We start from the raw sequence: 17864 nt of genomic DNA, 5'->3' as shown, positions 1-17864 counted from the left end.
AACCACGGCAAAAATTACAACTCATTGATAGGTTTTTTATACTCAAATTTAAGTTGAATTTACCTAATTTTGAGTTCACCCCAAACAACTCAAAAGTAACTTCCCCCACGGAAGATCTCGACTGAGTCGAACCTCTCGTTTTGTTTTTGACAACACTAATAAGTGCGAAAGCGACGCACAACTCAAAAGTAAGTTAAAAGAACTTTTCTGCAGGTTGTTTTATTTAACCGTGCATTATTTTCGTTTTCTTCTTCTTATTTTAAACGTTTGGGTTTTCTTTTTTGTCAAATAAAAACAAAAACAGCAATATTTTTTTGATTCAAAATTTTTATTAGCGTCAGGCTTTTTAAAATATTAGTTGCAAATTATATAATTTTTTGATGTAGGCGTGTGATTAATACCTCGAAACGCATTATTTTCCGATAAAATGGTATCGGCGATAAACGCCGTCCGATTCCGTACGTACCGAAATCCAAGCACAGGAAAACGATACGTGGTATTTTCGATGATTTGATTTTAGCAGTAACCGGTTAAGTGGGCGTCCCAAACGCGAATCATGTATCGGATTGATGTGCTGTAACCGGAGCCGAGCTGACGGTAGCAGTTGTACTTCCGAAAGCAAATCCCGTGGTTTACTTCGGTTGCTCTATCGTTTTTACATTTTCCACCGGTTTCGGTGGATCAATTTTACCTAGGCCAGGATCCTTGCTCGGGCTATTAACTATTGCTGAAATACCGCTCATTATCGGGACGGAAGCCGTTTCTTCTCTTCAACCTTCGGTGGTGCATCCGCGGTGTCTATCGTATAAAATGAACCCTGCGATGGCGTAACTATAGGCGATTCCTCGTCTTCATCAAAATCATCACTCAAGCAGCTCAGAATCAACGATGATTTCGAACGCTCGAACCTCTTCAAAACAACCTTGGCATAGGCGATTTATCTTTGGCTTAATGAAACTGATTCGTCCGCCTACTTTATCATCATCATCCTTATCTTCACTGTCTGTGGACGTGGGTCGAACCACCGTTTCGTCATGTCATGGACGTTATATTTCTTGTTAACGTTAGTTTTAGTGGCGGATATTCCATCAGAGGCAGTTGAAACTCCGGAACAATTCTCGTAATCTGTGGCAAAGGAGCGGAATCAATCCTACTTAATTTTGCCGGTTTGCTCGATTCAATCATGCTAACTGGAACCGTCGCATTCAATGTTGCCGGCGTCGAGAAAGACATCCACATTTAATCGTGCCGGTCGGTGCGCTACGTGTTCTACTTTCGGAGTGTTCATCACCAGGCTCGAGCTAAGTGAACTTGAGATATTATTTTTACTACATAATTTCTTCGTCTGCAGCTGCTGATTCGCCGACCCTCGACACGGATGTGAAGCCGTGTATGTAATTTTCCGAGCTTGCTTCGTACCAGCTTCGCCTGAATCAACCTCCGATAGTTCCTTACATTGTTTCTTAATCCAATCGGCATCCAGTTCTGTTGAAGGCGCAATCACACTATTTTCCGCATCAATCTCATCCTCGTGTCTATGTGTTCGGACCATCTTCAGATGAGGTTCCGCCGGAATGAGCAACGATCCCTCCCGTAAAATGTTCCACCTTGTGTCAGCCTTAAACACGGACTTCTCTGACGGGGAAATCCGAACCAATGGTAGCTATCGAAGAATTGTTTCTCCTCCACCACACAGGAAATCGACCCGGCTTCGAGTACAGGCTAGTCATCGATTGATTCCCATTTAACGGCGATTGCGTTTTATCGTGGTACGTTACCAACCGGTTAACCAATCCTCGGCTCTGAACATCCGTGTAAATCCTGCAAAATTAAACTTGAATTAGAACCTATAAAGGACGTGTAAACTTGCAAACTCACTTAGGATCAATCAATCGATCCATACTGGACCCGGACGCCGTTCAGCTGCTTCTAAAATTTGTCCTGCTATTTTGCAACGGAGAGGTAGGCTTCTTTTCCCAACTCCAACCTGTCGTACCGGACTGTCGTAAAGATTCCCCCGGATACCGCTGCTGTCCAGCTGTGTCGACTCTGCCATCGGACTACTCAGCTTTCTGCTCAAATTTCCACTGCTCAGTTCCCCTCGGGCACCGCCGCTGCCAGCGATCCCTCCACTAGCAAAGACGAACGATGTGTATCGGCTGCCGTTGTGGTTCATTTCCTGGAAAGAAAAAAAAGTTTGGTAATTGGGGATCCAAGAATCAGAAATGTAAACAAACCACACAAATTAACCACGAAATAATTGTGCAACGATTAGATTATTAGTGGTTCAATAGGAGCTCCGGAGTAACACTTGCATTTTTCGACCACTACTAATTGTCCTATAGCTCGGTGCTGGTCGTATCCTTCCGAGTTTTGTACAATTTCCATAATGCAAGGATATAAAAACACGACGGTTTGTGCTATTCAAGGAAGTCAGATTGCCAGGTGATACAGACTATTACTATACTGAAAGTTTTTCTAACCGACAAAGTTTATCGTTACCATTAATTTGAAATATTTAGACGATCGCAAAACTTTGAAACTCGGAAAGCATTTGGACTCGAACGAGTTTGCATGACACTGGTTTCTGGGCAGGTTAATGAGTCTGGATTAGTGTCCAGGGTGGACTATTATGGAGATCAGGTGTAAACAATTCTACCAAAAAAAGTCCTGAATAAGTGTCACGAAAACGAATAAATTACCGAATTCCATGATCACGTTCAACACCTGAAAAAAAAACGAATCTGTGAATAAATTTGAATAGATTATACGAATAATATGGTGCACTGTTTTGGCTGTTTATCTAAGGGATCAGATTTACGTAGATTATCGGGGTCTGATGGGGTGGTAGTCTGATGGGACTGGTGGAGAGGGATCTAAGGGGGTTTAACGAGTTGGGGTTAGGGCATGGCGGTGCGATATGTGGGGGAGTAACCCTTCGCCGCACACTCCAGTTAAAACCCAGAGTACATTTTTCTCGAGAGTTGTCCTACTGGAGCAGTAGAGCTAGGGTCTCGACAGGACTCTCAACAATACAATTGAAAACCAGACGGGAAATGTTACCCACTAAACTGCTTAAGGCCAATTGCAGTGGGCCGTGATTCTGAATGTGATATTCATTTTACGGATCAGATATGTGCGGGCGTAGGGAGTTCGCGATTGCGTGTATCATTGTGAAGGGTTTAGGCGTTTGTACATTAACGTTTTCGTTCGCGTGTGAGTTTCTATGTCGCGTATGTTAACGTGTATGTAACTTCGCGTGTATAAATTATATTTTATGACCGTGTGCCTTTCGCATATTCGCATGTGTTCTTGGATGATCGCGGACCGTGAATCAGATACGTAATTTTTGATGTACGGTTCAGATGCAAGAAGAAAGTGAGTTTTTCCATATCACTAGAGTTCACTAGTGTCGCCATGGAACGTGTTGTCTAGTGGATATGAACGACCAAAAATAAAATCGCAAGGACAGAACATGTTTCGTAAAACCTGCTTCAAATGTTTTGAATGTGAAATTCTTATATAAACTTCAAGCATAAAAATCGAACTGAGGTTCTCCTCTGTAAGAGTCGGATTAAATAACCTTCAGTATAAAAACCGGAAAAACTAATCGATTCTTACAAAGTAGTTTTTTAGCCGACTTTTTATCTTGAACGTCGCGATATACGGATACTCTTGCATACGAATAATTTAATTTTAACCGGTTTTTAAACTGGAGGTTCATCCTTGTCGAGTTTTGCGGTTGACAACTTTTTTAGCGTTTCTTATGCTGAAGGATCTCAGTCCGATTCTTACGATTGAAGTTTATTTCTGATCTTTACATTCTAATAGCGGGTTTAATGAAACATTTTCTTTCCTTGTGAGCTTTATTTTCCGTTGCTCATATGGACATTATTTTTTGATTTGTCCAACTAAATGTATGAAGTTAAGGGACCCACGTAGACCGAAATTTGAGATTTTTTGAACCCAGCACCCCCCTCTCCCTAGTAGACTTAAGTAGACTTTTGCCAACCCCCTCCGCCTCTAAAGGCTAAGTAGACTTTTCGATTTTTTTATTTGTGGAAAAAATGAAAATAGCAAGAAGCACATTATACGGTCAAATAAAAATTTAACCTGAGACGTTCAGATTTCTTTCAAGCTTTTCAAATATTAAGAACAAAAACAAACATTGATGAATAAAGCTTTTGAGATTGGTTTTTTGTGTACTACTGCTCAAATAAATTAGTATCAATTTAAGGAAATATAAAATCAAAATATTTTTCTCCGAAAAACAAGACTTGGATGTCAAATTTTATAAATTTCTTACAGTTTTGAGAAAGGTTTCCGTTTTAATTTCACTATACTATAAGTTGGACTTATAAGAACACCGTGTAGTATGTAATATAATACAAGTGTGAATTTAAAAGTGCTTTCAAATATTTGTATAGCGTAATACTTCTTTTCTAAGTAAGTCACACAAGAATGTTTCAAGACATATTGCTATAACTAATTCAAGTTTAGCTGAAATGCTACTTTTACCAACAGTGCATGATTGCTAAGCTAGCAAGTGCTTTTTGAGCATTAGTGGAGCGTAAAAATTGATAAACTTTAGCTAACAATTTGCAATTATACTGTCGATGTTAAGTATTATCTAGACTGAAATATTTAACTAAACATGCACGCAAAATTTCAATTTTCGTGAACAAATTTCAATATTTCTAAGATAATGGGATAATTTGAATTGTCTTATTCGATTAAAGGGACGAAACTATCCAAATCTTTCCGAAAATATCTATTTTTCTTATGTAATCAATAGTCATATTTCCTAAGTAAGTATTATCGCTAAGTATTAAACCTTAACTGCGAATATTTATATAGTAGAATCGGATTGCCAGGATGTGCACCGGGTCAAAACGTAAAATTTAACGGGTGTTTCAAGATTTTGAAATTAGTGTAAACGATTGCAAAAGAAATTTCAAACTGATCAACTCGAGTGAACGCTTTGTTGTAGAAGTTTAACTACACAGCTTGAGTCACCGAAATTATTAAATTAAAAATTTAAAAAATCAGACTACCTCAAAATCAAAAATCCGGCGTTTCTTGTTATCATGGTGGTTTTAATGCTTAACTTTGACCATTTTTGAACTTTAACTGGTTCATACATTTAATGGTCCATGCGTGTCTGCTAGTGGTGTCTGAGATGACAATTCACGACTGCAGGATTTTACAGTCAAAATCTTTTACGGAGAGGAATTTTGGGAGATCGTCTTTAGAACTGTCATTTTGTGTTATTCCTATAATTCTACAACAAAGCGTTCACTCGAGTTAATCAGTTTGAATTTTACTATATCTAAATATACGCAAGAAAGGTTGTTGCTTTGTCCAATTATGTGGGTTCTGGGTTGAGTGGTTGCCTAAAGAGAAGTTACTTCGAAGTGTCTGCATAAATACATCTAGCTGAATTCGACTAGTATGTTGAACCCAATTCGCTTTAAATCCCATTAGTAATACGAAAATTACAAAAAAAAATCAAAATCTGCGCATATTTTTTGCAAATAGACCCCCCGTCTCCACCCTCGTAGACAAACATAAATTTTAGCTAGACCACCCGCCCACCCTATGAGTCCACGTTTATGAACGGCCCCTAAGTTGCTAGGACGGAGGATAAAGATTTCCGGACGAGACCAATTCATGCTCGCGCGAACACGGCCGTTTGTGTGTTCGTGTTTGTAACTTCATAAATACTAACACGTTCTTCTTATTACCGGGATATTATCAAGTTTGCGCGATCGCGAACGTAAGTGTACGTATATTATCGCGAAGGGTGTAAGCGTTCGTATGTTAATGTGTTTGTCGCATGTGCTCGCATGCATAAATTCTTTTTTTTCGAGAGTTGTCCTACTGGAGCTGTAGAGCTAGATTCTCGGAAGGGCTCCCCGTCAAAATCACATGCTACAATTTGCAGACGAGACAGGCAATGACGCCCAATAAAACACTGCTTTAGGCAAATTGTAGCGAGCCGTGATTCTGAATGTGATATTCATTGTACGGTTCAGGTATGTCGGGCGTAGGGACTTCGCGATCGCGTGTCTCATCGCGAAGGACTCGAGCATTTGTACGTTAACGTATTCGATCGCGTGTGCGTTTGTATGTCGCGTGTGCTAACGTGTATGTAACTTCGCGTGTATAAATTGTTTTTTAAAACCGTGTGCCTTTCGCACATTCGCGTGTGTTAGGCAGGGATGCCAAAGGTACTGGTAAACTAGATTTTTTTCGGTATATTTACATTTGCACAAGCCGTACAGCCCGCTACAGCGACGCATCACTACAGCTCTTGCCAGAAAGGTAGCCAAACTGAGTACATTTTCCCGTAGAGCAGTAGAATACATTTTTGTTTTGCTGCTGTACTCCGGCTGCTCGGTGAGAGTGTGGCGTAGTAAAGTTTGTTCTTTCGCTTTGTACACTTTTCTCTGCGTAGCCAAAGCGAGAGGTTCGCACACGAAAACGATGATGCCGGTCTTGGCGTAAACGAACCACATTTGTTGCCGCCGTTTATGATTGAAAATATTGAATACATTAAAAATATTAAAAAGTGTAAAATAAGGAAAGAGAAGCTGTACCGCTCGCGTCTGGTGGCTGTACTGGGGGCAGTATTTCTTTGTCATGTTACTGCTTTACTTACAGACTGCCGTACAGCGCTGGGCGTCCTGCAATAGCGAGCGACAGCAGCGTCAAAAGAGAAATGAGAATGTAGGCAGAAAAATTACAGCCGCAGAAAAGGTAGGCATTTTGCATCCTTGGTGTTAGGTCTTCCATATCACTAGAGTTCCCGGACATGTCGCCGTAGAACGTGTTGTCTAGTGGATATGAGCGTTATTTTTTGATTGGTCATACAGAATGTATTGACCTAAGTTATTAGGAAAGAGGGTAATGGTTTCCGGACGTGATCGCAACGGACGTTTGTAGGTTCGCGTTTGAAACTTCGTAAGTGCTTAAACGTTCATCTTATTACCGGAGTGTTATGTTGTTTGCGTGATCGCGGACGTAGGTGTGCCTTGTTAATCGCAAAGGGCTTAAGCTTAAATTCTGCAATGAATGTGTAAAGGTGAACATTTTTCCAAAATATGACCACAACTGTTTCGATTTGTAGTATTAGGTCATTAACAGTCATTCAAAGTCTCTTTGGCCACATTGGTCACCATTATAGGTTCTGGAAGCCCCGGCGGATCCAAATTCAGAATAACAGTCACATCGGTTTCTCGGAGATGGCTAGACCGAATCAACCAAACTTAGTCTCAAATGAAAGGTGTGGCGCCCCCGTAAATGGCTATTTAATTTCATCACGATCCGACTTCCGGTTCCGGAGTTACAGGTTGTGGTGTGCGATCACATAGCAAATTCCTATTCAAATCGATACTCAGTTGAAAGCAAAAAAGGTAAAAATTTCGCTATAATGTCGTTCAAACAACTTAAATTTGCAGTTCTAGGTCACCGATGGCCAAATGGCCAACCAAACTTTCGTTGACTACATTGACCACCATAGACGGTTACGGAAGTGCCCGGAAAAGCGGCCATCTTTCAAAATTTACGAACTCACATCAGTTTCCCGGAAATGGTTGGGCCGATTTTCACAAACTTAGTCCCAAATAATAGCTATAATATTCCCCTATAAACCCCACATATGTCTAAAATTTCGTACGGATCGCTTATATGGGTCCGGAAATATAGATTTAACCGTCCGGTCACATATGAAATTTTCATATAAGCCAGAACTCGAAATTTTTTCAAAGGGAAATTTCAGAAATCGAATTCGTATTTTTGATGCCAAACTTCTTCAAAATGCATGAAACGTCGAGATTTCATGTAACCTCGAATTTTTTTTTAAAAAGGATCGACTTTTTGGGAGTTTGCCGATTTTGCACCTTTTTTTCAATGCAATATTACCGTGGCTGTTTTTTCTTTTGCAAAATTTTAGAACTCGAATAATGACTTCTTTTCTTGTATATAGTTGTCATATCGTGTATAATAAAAATGTAATATGTACATTTGAAAACTTTTAATGAATATGAACAACGCAAAAATTCTCATGTTCATGATGGAGAAAGGCACAATTGCACCGCTAGGTGGATTGAAACAGGTTTTTTTAATTGGAAATTGAAGGCATGGACCTAGTCTGCTGATATCAACATTGGAAACATCCGAAAGTGACCAATTCATGATCGTGCGAGCGCGAGTTTTTAGGTTTACACTTGACCCCACGTTTGAAAATTTATAGGAGCTAATACATTCACTTTATCACCGGGATGTTATCATGTTTACGAGATCGCGGGTGTAGGTGGCGGGGATGGTCGCGAAGGGCTCATACATTTTCATATTAACGTGTTTGTCACGTGTATGTGACTTCGAGTGTATAATTTTGATTTTATAATGATGTAGCGTGTATTCTTGTTTGATCGCGCGCGAACCGTGAATCTGATGCTTAATTTTTAGTGTATGGTACAGATTGTAGAAGAGAGTCCGTTTCCCCAGGAATTCCAGGTCATGTCACCATGAAACGTGTTGTTTAGTGAATATGAGCGTCACGTTTTTATTAGTTCAACTGAAGGTATTAGTCCAGACTGCTAGGACCGAGGTAAGACTTCCGGATGTGACCGTTTCATGATCGCGCGAGTGGTGGGTTAATGTCTGAGACCGCCTTAGGAAGTTTAAAGGTGCTACGTTTACTTAACTACCGGGATGTTTTCATGTTTGCGAAATCGTAATTATGTGTGGATTATTGCTAATGCATGGTCGCTTTTGTGTTATCGCGAATGCCACGAGCGTTTGTACCTATATGAGTATAGATAGCGTATAGTAGGTATATACTAATAAAAGGAATCATACTATGCCGAATAAAGAAAAAAAGATACAAGGATCTTGATTACAATTGTATGGAAAAGCAAACTAATACAGGTACAAAAGAAAGAGACCAATGAAGTAGAATAGGAAAACACATGTAATAGGCAATCAAACTCGTCTAAAGGCAGCAAATGTTGTATATTTACCATTAACGACGATTGCATTTTGTTAGACTTTCATCATGCTGTGCTGGCCGGAACGGATGATTCACGTGCGTCGGTAAATTCAGTATACCCTAATTTATCCAATCTAACCTCGAATGAATAGAACCAAATGCACAAATTGAATACCGGAATTATTATACGCTAGTTCCGCATCCATTCCCTGTCCCAAATGTCACAAATACTCAGACGAACACATACACACGACTAGTACATAGCAATTATACACTAGTACGAAAAACTACGATTATTACAAAACGACAACTTCCGGTTCACATGCTAGAAGAGAGTGAGTTCTCCCATTTCACTAGAGTTCCTGGTCATGTCGCCATGGGACGTGCTGTCCAGTGAATATGAGCCTCATATTTTTTATTGGTCTAACTGAAGGCATGAGTCTAGGCTGCTAGAATGGAGAATAGACTTCCGGACGTGATAATTCATGATCGCGCGAGCGGTGGGTTAATGCATGAGACCGCGATTGTAGATGTATAGGTGATAAAACGTTCACTTAATTACTGGGATGTTTTAATGTTGACGAGATTTTATCAGGCTATGCTGACCGGAAATGGATAATTCATGTGCGTCGGTAAATTAATCGTACTTTAATATATCCAATCCGATCTTCCCAAATGAATCGAATCGAATGCATGAACACTGGTAAAATGTGACCAACGCATCCTAGATATGATTACCCACTATTTTATCATATATGTCAGTTCCGCATCCATTCCCTGACCCAGCTGTCACAAATACTCAGACGATACACATATAGGCTTTCGACTATTGTACACTAGCACTAAAAACTACAATTATTGCAAAACAACCACTAATAGGCTTCTACTTTTGCATTAATTTTATAAGCATTTGCACGATAACGAAGTCGACTGACAAATTGTTACCCTATGACCCCACTGTGTCCACCAACACTGCATTAAACTGTGAAACAATGTTTGCAAACACGGCTCACAACAAAACCCAATCCATGTCGACCCGCCAGTCGGCCACGCTAGCACGCACAGGCTTGTGGTTGACCGTTAGTTAGGGCTGGTGACGAGTATGAAAAAACACAAAACATGAAAGGTCCATAAGCCCTCTAGGTCTCCTCGATGCACCACTATCGAAGCGTAATGCAATAACCATCTTAAAGCAGTTGTCTGTCAGAGGTTCTATGAAACTGATGCACAAATATACTTGATGATGTTTGCAATACCGCCAATCTAGGGGAGGGTGCTAAACCAAGAGTACCCATTCAGGTAAAAAATGACTGAATCAGGTTGATAATTTCCGGAGTGATGACAAAATCTTTCTATATAAAAGGCAAATATGTGCCAAATCAATCAAGTCCGAAACATTCTGAAAGTCTAAATTCCAAAATTCTGACATCCTAATATTCTAGAATTCTAATATTGTACTATTCTTATACAGTGAAACCCGTTTTTATCAGCCCCTTGGTGAAATTTGGACTGGCAGAACGGGGACATTGACATATTTTTCCGATCTGTATGTTACACATCCTTGCTCTCACTTGAGTACTATTGCTCTAAATTTTCATTATTTGCGCAACTCAGTAACCTCTAGCTAATTGAATGTCTTTCAAAAGTAAAAAAAGAAATGTGGCTACATATTAAACTTAATAAAAAAGGAAAAAAAATAAAATTCTAAAACCACAAAGTTCTAAAATTCTAAAATTCTAAAATTCTAAAATTCTAAAATTCTAAAATTCTAAAATTCTAAAATTCTAAAATTCCAAAATTCTAAAATTCTAAAATTCTAAAATTCTAAAATTCTAAAATTCTAAAATTCTAAAATTCTAAAATTCTAAAATTCTAAAATTCTAAAATTCTAAAATTCTAAAATTCTAAAATTCTAAAATTCTAAAATTCTAAAATTCTAAAATTCTAAAATTCTAAAATTCTAAAATTCTAAAATTCTAAAATTCTAAAATTCTAAAATTCTAAAATTCTAAAATTCTAAAATTCTAAAATTCTAAAATTCTAAAATTCTAAAATTCTAAAATTCTAAAATTCTAAAATTCTAAAATTCTAAAATTCTAAAATTCTAAAATTCTAAAATTCTAAAATTCTAAAATTCTAAAATTCTAAAATTCTAAAATTCTAAAATTCTAAAATTCTAAAATTCTAAAATTCTAAAATTCTAAAATTCTAAAATTCTAAAATTCTAAAATTCTAAAATTCTAAAATTCTAAAATTCTAAAATTCTAAAATTCTAAAATTCTAAAATTCTAAAATTCTAAAATTCTAAAATTCTAAAATTCTAAAATTCTAAAATTCTAAAATTCTAAAATTCTAAAATTCTAAAATTCTAAAATTCTAAAATTCTAAAATTCCAAAATTCCAAAATTCTAAAATTCTAAAATTCTAAAATTCTAAAATTCTAAAATTCTAAAATTCTAAAATTCTAAAATTCTAAAATTCTAAAATTCTAAAATTCTAAAATTCTAAAATTCTAAAATTCTAAAATTCTAAAATTCTAAAATTCTAAAATTCTAAAATTCTAAAATTCTAAAATTCTAAAATTCTAAAATTCTAAAATTCTAAAATTCTAAAATTCTAAAATTCTAAAATTCTAAAATTCTAAAATTCTAAAATTCTAAAATTCTAAAATTCTAAAATTCTAAAATTCTAAAATTCTAAAATTCTAAAATTCTAAAATTCTAAAATTCTAAAATTCTAAAATTCTAAAATTCTAAAATTCTAAAATTCTAAAATTCTAAAATTCTAAAATTCTAAAATTCTAAAATTCTAAAATTCTAAAATTCTAAAATTCTAAAATTCTAAAATTCTAAAATTCTAAAATTCTAAAATTCTAAAATTCTAAAGTTCTAAAATTCTAAAATTCTAAAATTCTAAAAGTCTAAAATTCTAAAATTCTAAAATTCTAAAATTCTAAAATTTTAAAATTCTAAAATTCTAAAATTCTAAAATTCTAAAATTCTAAAATTCTAAAATTCTAAAATTCTAAAATTCTAAAATTCTAAAATTCTAAAATTCTAAAATTCTAAAATTCTAAAATTCTAAAATTCTAAAATTCTAAAATTCTAAAATTCTAAAATTCTAAAATTCTAAAATTCTAAAATTCTAAAATTCTAAAATTCTAAAATTCTAAAATTCTAAAATTCTAAAATTCTAAAATTCTAAAATTCTAAAATTCTAAAATTCTAAAATTCTAAAATTCTAAAATTCTAAAATTCTAAAATTCTAAAATTCTAAAATTCTAAAATTCTAAAATTCTAAAATTCTAAAATTCTAAAATTCTAAAATTCTAAAATTCTAAAATTCTAAAATTCTAAAATTCTAAAATTCTAAAATTCTAAAATTCTAAAATTCTAAAATTCTAAAATTCTAAAATTCTAAAATTCTAAAATTCTAAAATTCTAAAATTCTAAAATTCTAAAATTCTAAAATTCTAAAATTCTAAAATTCTAAAATTCTAAAATTCTAAAATTCTAAAATTCTAAAATTCTAAAATTCTAAAATTCTAAAATTCTAAAATTCTAAAATTCTAAAATTCTAAAATTCTAAAATTCTAAAATTCTAAAATTCTAAAATTCTAAAATTCTAAAATTCTAAAATTCTAAAATTCTAAAATTCTAAAATTCTAAAATTCTAAAATTCTAAAATTCTAAAATTCTAAAATTCTAAAATTCTAAAATTCTAAAATTCTAAAATTCTAAAATTCTAAAATTCTAAAATTCTAAAATTCTAAAATTCTGAAATTCTAAAATTCTAAAATTCTAAAATTCTAAAATTCTAAAATTCTAAAATTCTAAAATTCTAAAATTCTAAAATTCTAAAATTCTAAAATTCTAAAATTCTAAAATTCTAAAATTCTAAAATTCTAAAATTCTAAAATTCTAAAATTCTAAAATTCTAAAATTCTAAAATTCTAAAATTCCAAGATTCTAAAATTTTAAAATCTTATATTCTAAAATTCTAAGATTCTAAAATTCTAAAATTCTAAAATTCCAAAATTCTAAAGTTCTAAAATTCTAAAATTCTAAAATTCTAAAACTCTAAAATTCTAAAATTCTAAAATTCTAAAATTCTAAAATTCTAAAATTCTAAAATTCTAAAATTCTAAAATTCTAAAATTCTAAAATTCTAAAATTCTAAAATTCTAAAATTCTAAAATTCTAAAATTCTAAAATTCTAAAATTCTAAAATTCTAAAATTCTAAAATTCTAAAATTCTAAAATTCTAAAATTCTAAAATTCTAAAATTCTAAAATTCTAAAATTCTAAAATTCTAAAATTCTAAAATTCTAAAATTCTAAAATTCTAAAATTCTAAAATTCTAAAATTCTAAAATTCTAAAATTCTAAAATTCTAAAATTCTAAAATTCTAAAATTCTAAAATTCTAAAATTCTAAAATTCTAAAATTCTAAAATTCTAAAATTCTAAAATTCTAAAATTCTAAAATTCTAAAATTCTAAAATTCTAAAATTCTAAAATTCTAAAATTCTAAAATTCTAAAATTCTAAAATTCTAAAATTCTAAAATTCTAAAATTCTAAAATTCTAAAATTCTAAAATTCTAAAATTCTAAAATTCTAAAATTCTAAAATTCTAAAATTCTAAAATTCTAAAATTCTAAAATTCTAAAATTCTAAAATTCTAAAATTCTAAAATTCTAAAATTCTAAAATTCTAAAATTCAAAAATTATAAAATTCTAAAATTCTAAAATTCTAAAATTCTAAAATTCTAAAATTCTAAAATTCTAAAATTCTAAAATTCTAAAATTCTAAAATTCTAAAATTCTAAAATTCTAAAATTCTAAAATTCTAAAATTCTAAAATTCTAAAATTCTAAAATTCTAAAATTCTAAAATTCTAAAATTCTAAAATTCTAAAATTCTAAAATTCTAAAATTCTAAAATTCTAAAATTCTAAAATTCTAAAATTCTAAAATTCTAAAATTCTAAAATTCTAAAATTCTAAAATTCTAAAATTCTAAAATTCTAAAATTCTAAAATTCTAAAATTCTAAAATTCTAAAATTCTAAAATTCTAAAATTCTAAAATTCTAAAATTCTAAAATTCTAAAATTCTAAAATTCTAAAATTCTAAAATTCTAAAATTCTAAAATTCTAAAATTCTAAAATTCTAAAATTCTAAAATTCTAAAATTCTAAAATTCTAAAATTCTAAAATTCTAAAATTCTAAAATTCTAAAATTCTAAAATTCTAAAATTCTAAAATTCTAAAATTCTAAAATTCTAAAATTCTAAAATTCTAAAATTCTAAAATTCTAAAATTCTAAAATTCTAAAATTCTAAAATTCTAAAATTCTAAAATTCTAAAATTCTAAAATTCTAAAATTCTAAAATTCTAAAATTCTAAAATTCTAAAATTCTAAAATTCTAAAATTCTAAAATTCTAAAATTCTAAAATTCTAAAATTCTAAAATTCTAAAATTCTAAAATTCTAAAATTCTAAAATTCTAATAATCTAAAATTCTAAAATTCTAAAATTCCAAAATTCTAACATTCTAACATTCTAAAATTTTAAAAGTGTAAGGTTGTAAAATTGTAAATTTGTATTATTGTAAAATTCTAAAATTCTGATATTCTAAAATTTTAAAATTCTAGGTTTCAAAAATTTTAAATTTCTGAAATTCCAAAATTCTACATTTCTCATATTATGAAATTTTAGAATTCGAAAATTCTGAAATTCCAGAATTCTAAAATTTTAAAATTCTGGACTTCTAAAATACTAAAATTCTTAAATTGTAAGATTCCAATATTCGTGATTTATGAATGGATGTTTGTATTATTAAACTCAACTTCATGATGGTCACGACAGCTGCCGCATGCATATGAGCAGAACACGAAACGTAAAACCAACTTGCTCAAGTTTACTTACCCACTAGGTGCCATCCTCAGTACACCTTCCTCGAAAATCTTAGTGTCTTCTTTTTGCACAAGTCGTCTAGTTGACCAACAACTAATTCGGCAGTTTTTCCTGCCTGCCATTCATGGAAATTGAGCACATCATTCCCAAACCACGTGATGCCACATCCTGAAACAGTTTAAAAAAAAAACAATTTCATATTGAAACCGACTGATAATATCGCAACGCAATTTAACAGCGTTTTCATTCTCATTTGGTACTACACCGGTGTAGTGCAAAAAAGAAATAGAATTATACCCAAAGTTGAATGAATGTAGCATCAACACCGGTGTAGTGTGCTGTCAAGAACTAAAATGCCATAACTTACCATTATCCTTTGAGAGTAAATCAGTGAATGCCAGCTGCAGAATCTGTTTTATTCTCCACCGACTTGCGCTTGCTGCAAATTCTGATCATCGCAAACAACCAGATGGTACAAGCGTTTTAAATAAGTATATCATCGTTAATATTTCCTATCGAATCTTGATCCGCTTGACATTCTCCACACGATTGCATAATTTAAACCATGGCAATAGTCGGATCCTTGGTCAACTTCAGCAGAATCAGAAAAACCTTAAATCACCGTTTAGCAAAAAAAATTCTCATCGCCGATAACCAGATAGCCTAAACAATGTAACATCCTCTCGGATTGTAGCTTTGGTATGACCACTCTGCAGAAGTGCTATGGACTTTCAACATAGGAGCTTTCGTGTTTACATCACCTTGATCAGTTTTCATTTCCTCGGTGCCTTCACCGCGCTGTGCGGCAGTTTTGTGGTAGAAACTAACATTTTTGATACAGACCGATTGAAGCATCGATTACCATTGTCATTCTGGAAGAAGATTAATAATGGGAAAAGATCTTTGAAAATTTCAGTTTTGCAGTTCAGGTCGTCAAAATGAGCTTACGTTTGATGATATTGAGAGCCGCTATAATGGAACGATCCCGATTTTCCAGATTTATTGTCAGAGCCAGCAGCTCCTTGATTTGCGCCTCCAGCTCCTGCTCGTCACATTCCAAGACCAAAAGCACATCGTATAAGTATACATTCACAAACAGTGCTCTGATCGGTTCGGAGATTTCCTTCAGCGAAGATCCCAACGTATAAATTCTTTGTTTTCTCTAGCCAATAGGGATACTGACCAAATCGAAAACAGGTCAGCTCGGTAATTTCTTTTCTACCAGTAATGCACCCTTCTAATAAGGTTGTTGTCTGTCCAAATAACATCCTCAATACCGCTTTCGGCAATTAACTTCAAGAAGGCTGCCAATTTGAGCATTTTTTTTATCCTCTTCGGGATGAGTGTTGACACCAGCAGGCAGAGTCGATGGTAATCCAAAAATTTTGTGATAATATAGAAACTATAAGTAAACCTCACTTCATAGTAACACATTCAACCGTACCCTTGAAACACGGAAGCACAATCCATTATGGTTCATGAGTAGTTGAGAACAGATTTTTGGACTGATTCTTCTCTGTCGGTTGTTTACAGTTGTCAAAAGAGTTGACCCATAGTTTGGATGTTCTTTCTTGGAAACTCCAAACAAATAGGTTGTCATCCTTTCCTTCAACTGAGCACTTTCTCCACAAATACCTCGACGGAACAGAATCTTTACAACACTTTTGATTGGAATGCGGGACGAATCGTCCTCTGTCATCATGACGGTGTCCTTTTCTCCCTTAGTCAGTACGGTATCGCCAGGAACTTTTGGTTGCTTCCTCCAGTCGAAAATCGCCTGAGCCCTACCAAAGGCGCCTCTTATCGGGCGTATGCAATTAGACCGGTTCCTGTGACAGATGATCAAAATAGGAAGAAACGAGTTGGACATCGTATTCACAGTCGGACAAACGATAGCCAGTTGAGCCAATGTATTGTATGCCGCGTTTTGCACCTCATTGGCTTCCTCGGAGCCTTTCCCGATAAGTTTTGAAACACCAGTCTTCAGTGTTTTGAATAGTTTGTTAATCCGGCTTGCCACTGAAAAAAAGCTTTGCTGTAAACTCAATATATAAGTGAAACCGTTACTTACTTTTTGATACATGAGCAAACTGCAGCCTCAGAACTTTACACTGACAGGACAAGACCTGGCACCGTTGCCGGAACATAATGTTCAGATCGGTACTGACTGTTACGTACGCGGAAATTCTGTTTAAATTCACAATGGCCGGCGTTGCCATCGAGAACCTGGTATTCCCGGTATTCCTCGAGGCCGCGAATTAAATAATGTTACGTTGCGGCTTGAGAAAAAATGCCACCACACAACAAACAATGGTTTTTTTTCGGTTGCTCTAGCTGCTCAAGTTCATCAGCACGAAAAAAAAGAAAACAAAAACGCATTTGCTCTAAGCCGAAAAAATGAAAGAGCGAGAAGGAGAATCTTTTGATTATCAGAAACGAGCGTACAGATCACGCTCTCTTTCGCTCTAATGGCTTGGAACGGTAACGTCAAATGCAATCCGCCATATTGGAGCACGATGCGCACGATTTTTGAGGCACTGGGCTGGTTCACACATGCGACAACGTGACGTACTTTTCCATCGCAACCGAGGATAAAAAATGTTTACAAACTTTTCACGATCCACTTTCCTACACTGAGCCCTCAATCTATTGAGGCTATAGATGTTTTTCTCTGGATAAAATTAAGAAAGCGATTTTTATTAAACTTAGTATTGTACGTTTGATTGGAAACGAGTTATTCAATCATTATGATGTGACGAATTGAAATGGCGTATTTGAAATGCTCAAAAACGTCGAAAAATATGTATTACCCAAGTTTAATGTGTGCTAAATATTTAATTTAACTGAATTTGTCAACAAAACTGACTGAAAACTGTGCTTCTACAGTTTCAAGTTTTCGTATGTTTTATTACAGTAAGGTTTTTACACAAAATTGCACCACCTTTTATTAAAGTGTCAT

The 17864-nt window shown here is 33.8% G+C and overlaps 1 long non-coding RNA gene across 2 annotated transcripts; it reads right to left on the bottom strand.

Annotated features, from left to right (window-relative positions):
• Positions 1-340: 340 nt before the first annotated feature.
• LOC131684101 (uncharacterized) lies at positions 341-17775 on the bottom strand. 2 transcript variants are annotated; one of them, XR_009304617.1, is made up of 9 exons: positions 16977-17775; positions 16350-16924; positions 15854-16237; positions 15273-15777; positions 14918-15073; positions 2503-2727; positions 2238-2420; positions 1879-2179; positions 341-1821 (listed from the first exon to the last, which is right to left on the bottom strand). It is a non-coding gene; the product is annotated as an uncharacterized LOC131684101 (long non-coding RNA). The 2 variants fall into 2 exon arrangements; XR_009304616.1 differs by having other exon boundaries at positions 15854-16924.
• Positions 17776-17864: the final 89 nt, after the last annotated feature.

This window comes from Topomyia yanbarensis, chromosome 1 (genome assembly GCF_030247195.1).
Source record: "Topomyia yanbarensis strain Yona2022 chromosome 1, ASM3024719v1, whole genome shotgun sequence".
Taxonomy (NCBI): domain Eukaryota; kingdom Metazoa; phylum Arthropoda; class Insecta; order Diptera; family Culicidae; genus Topomyia; species Topomyia yanbarensis.
This window is presented reverse-complemented; position numbering and strand designations above follow the sequence as displayed.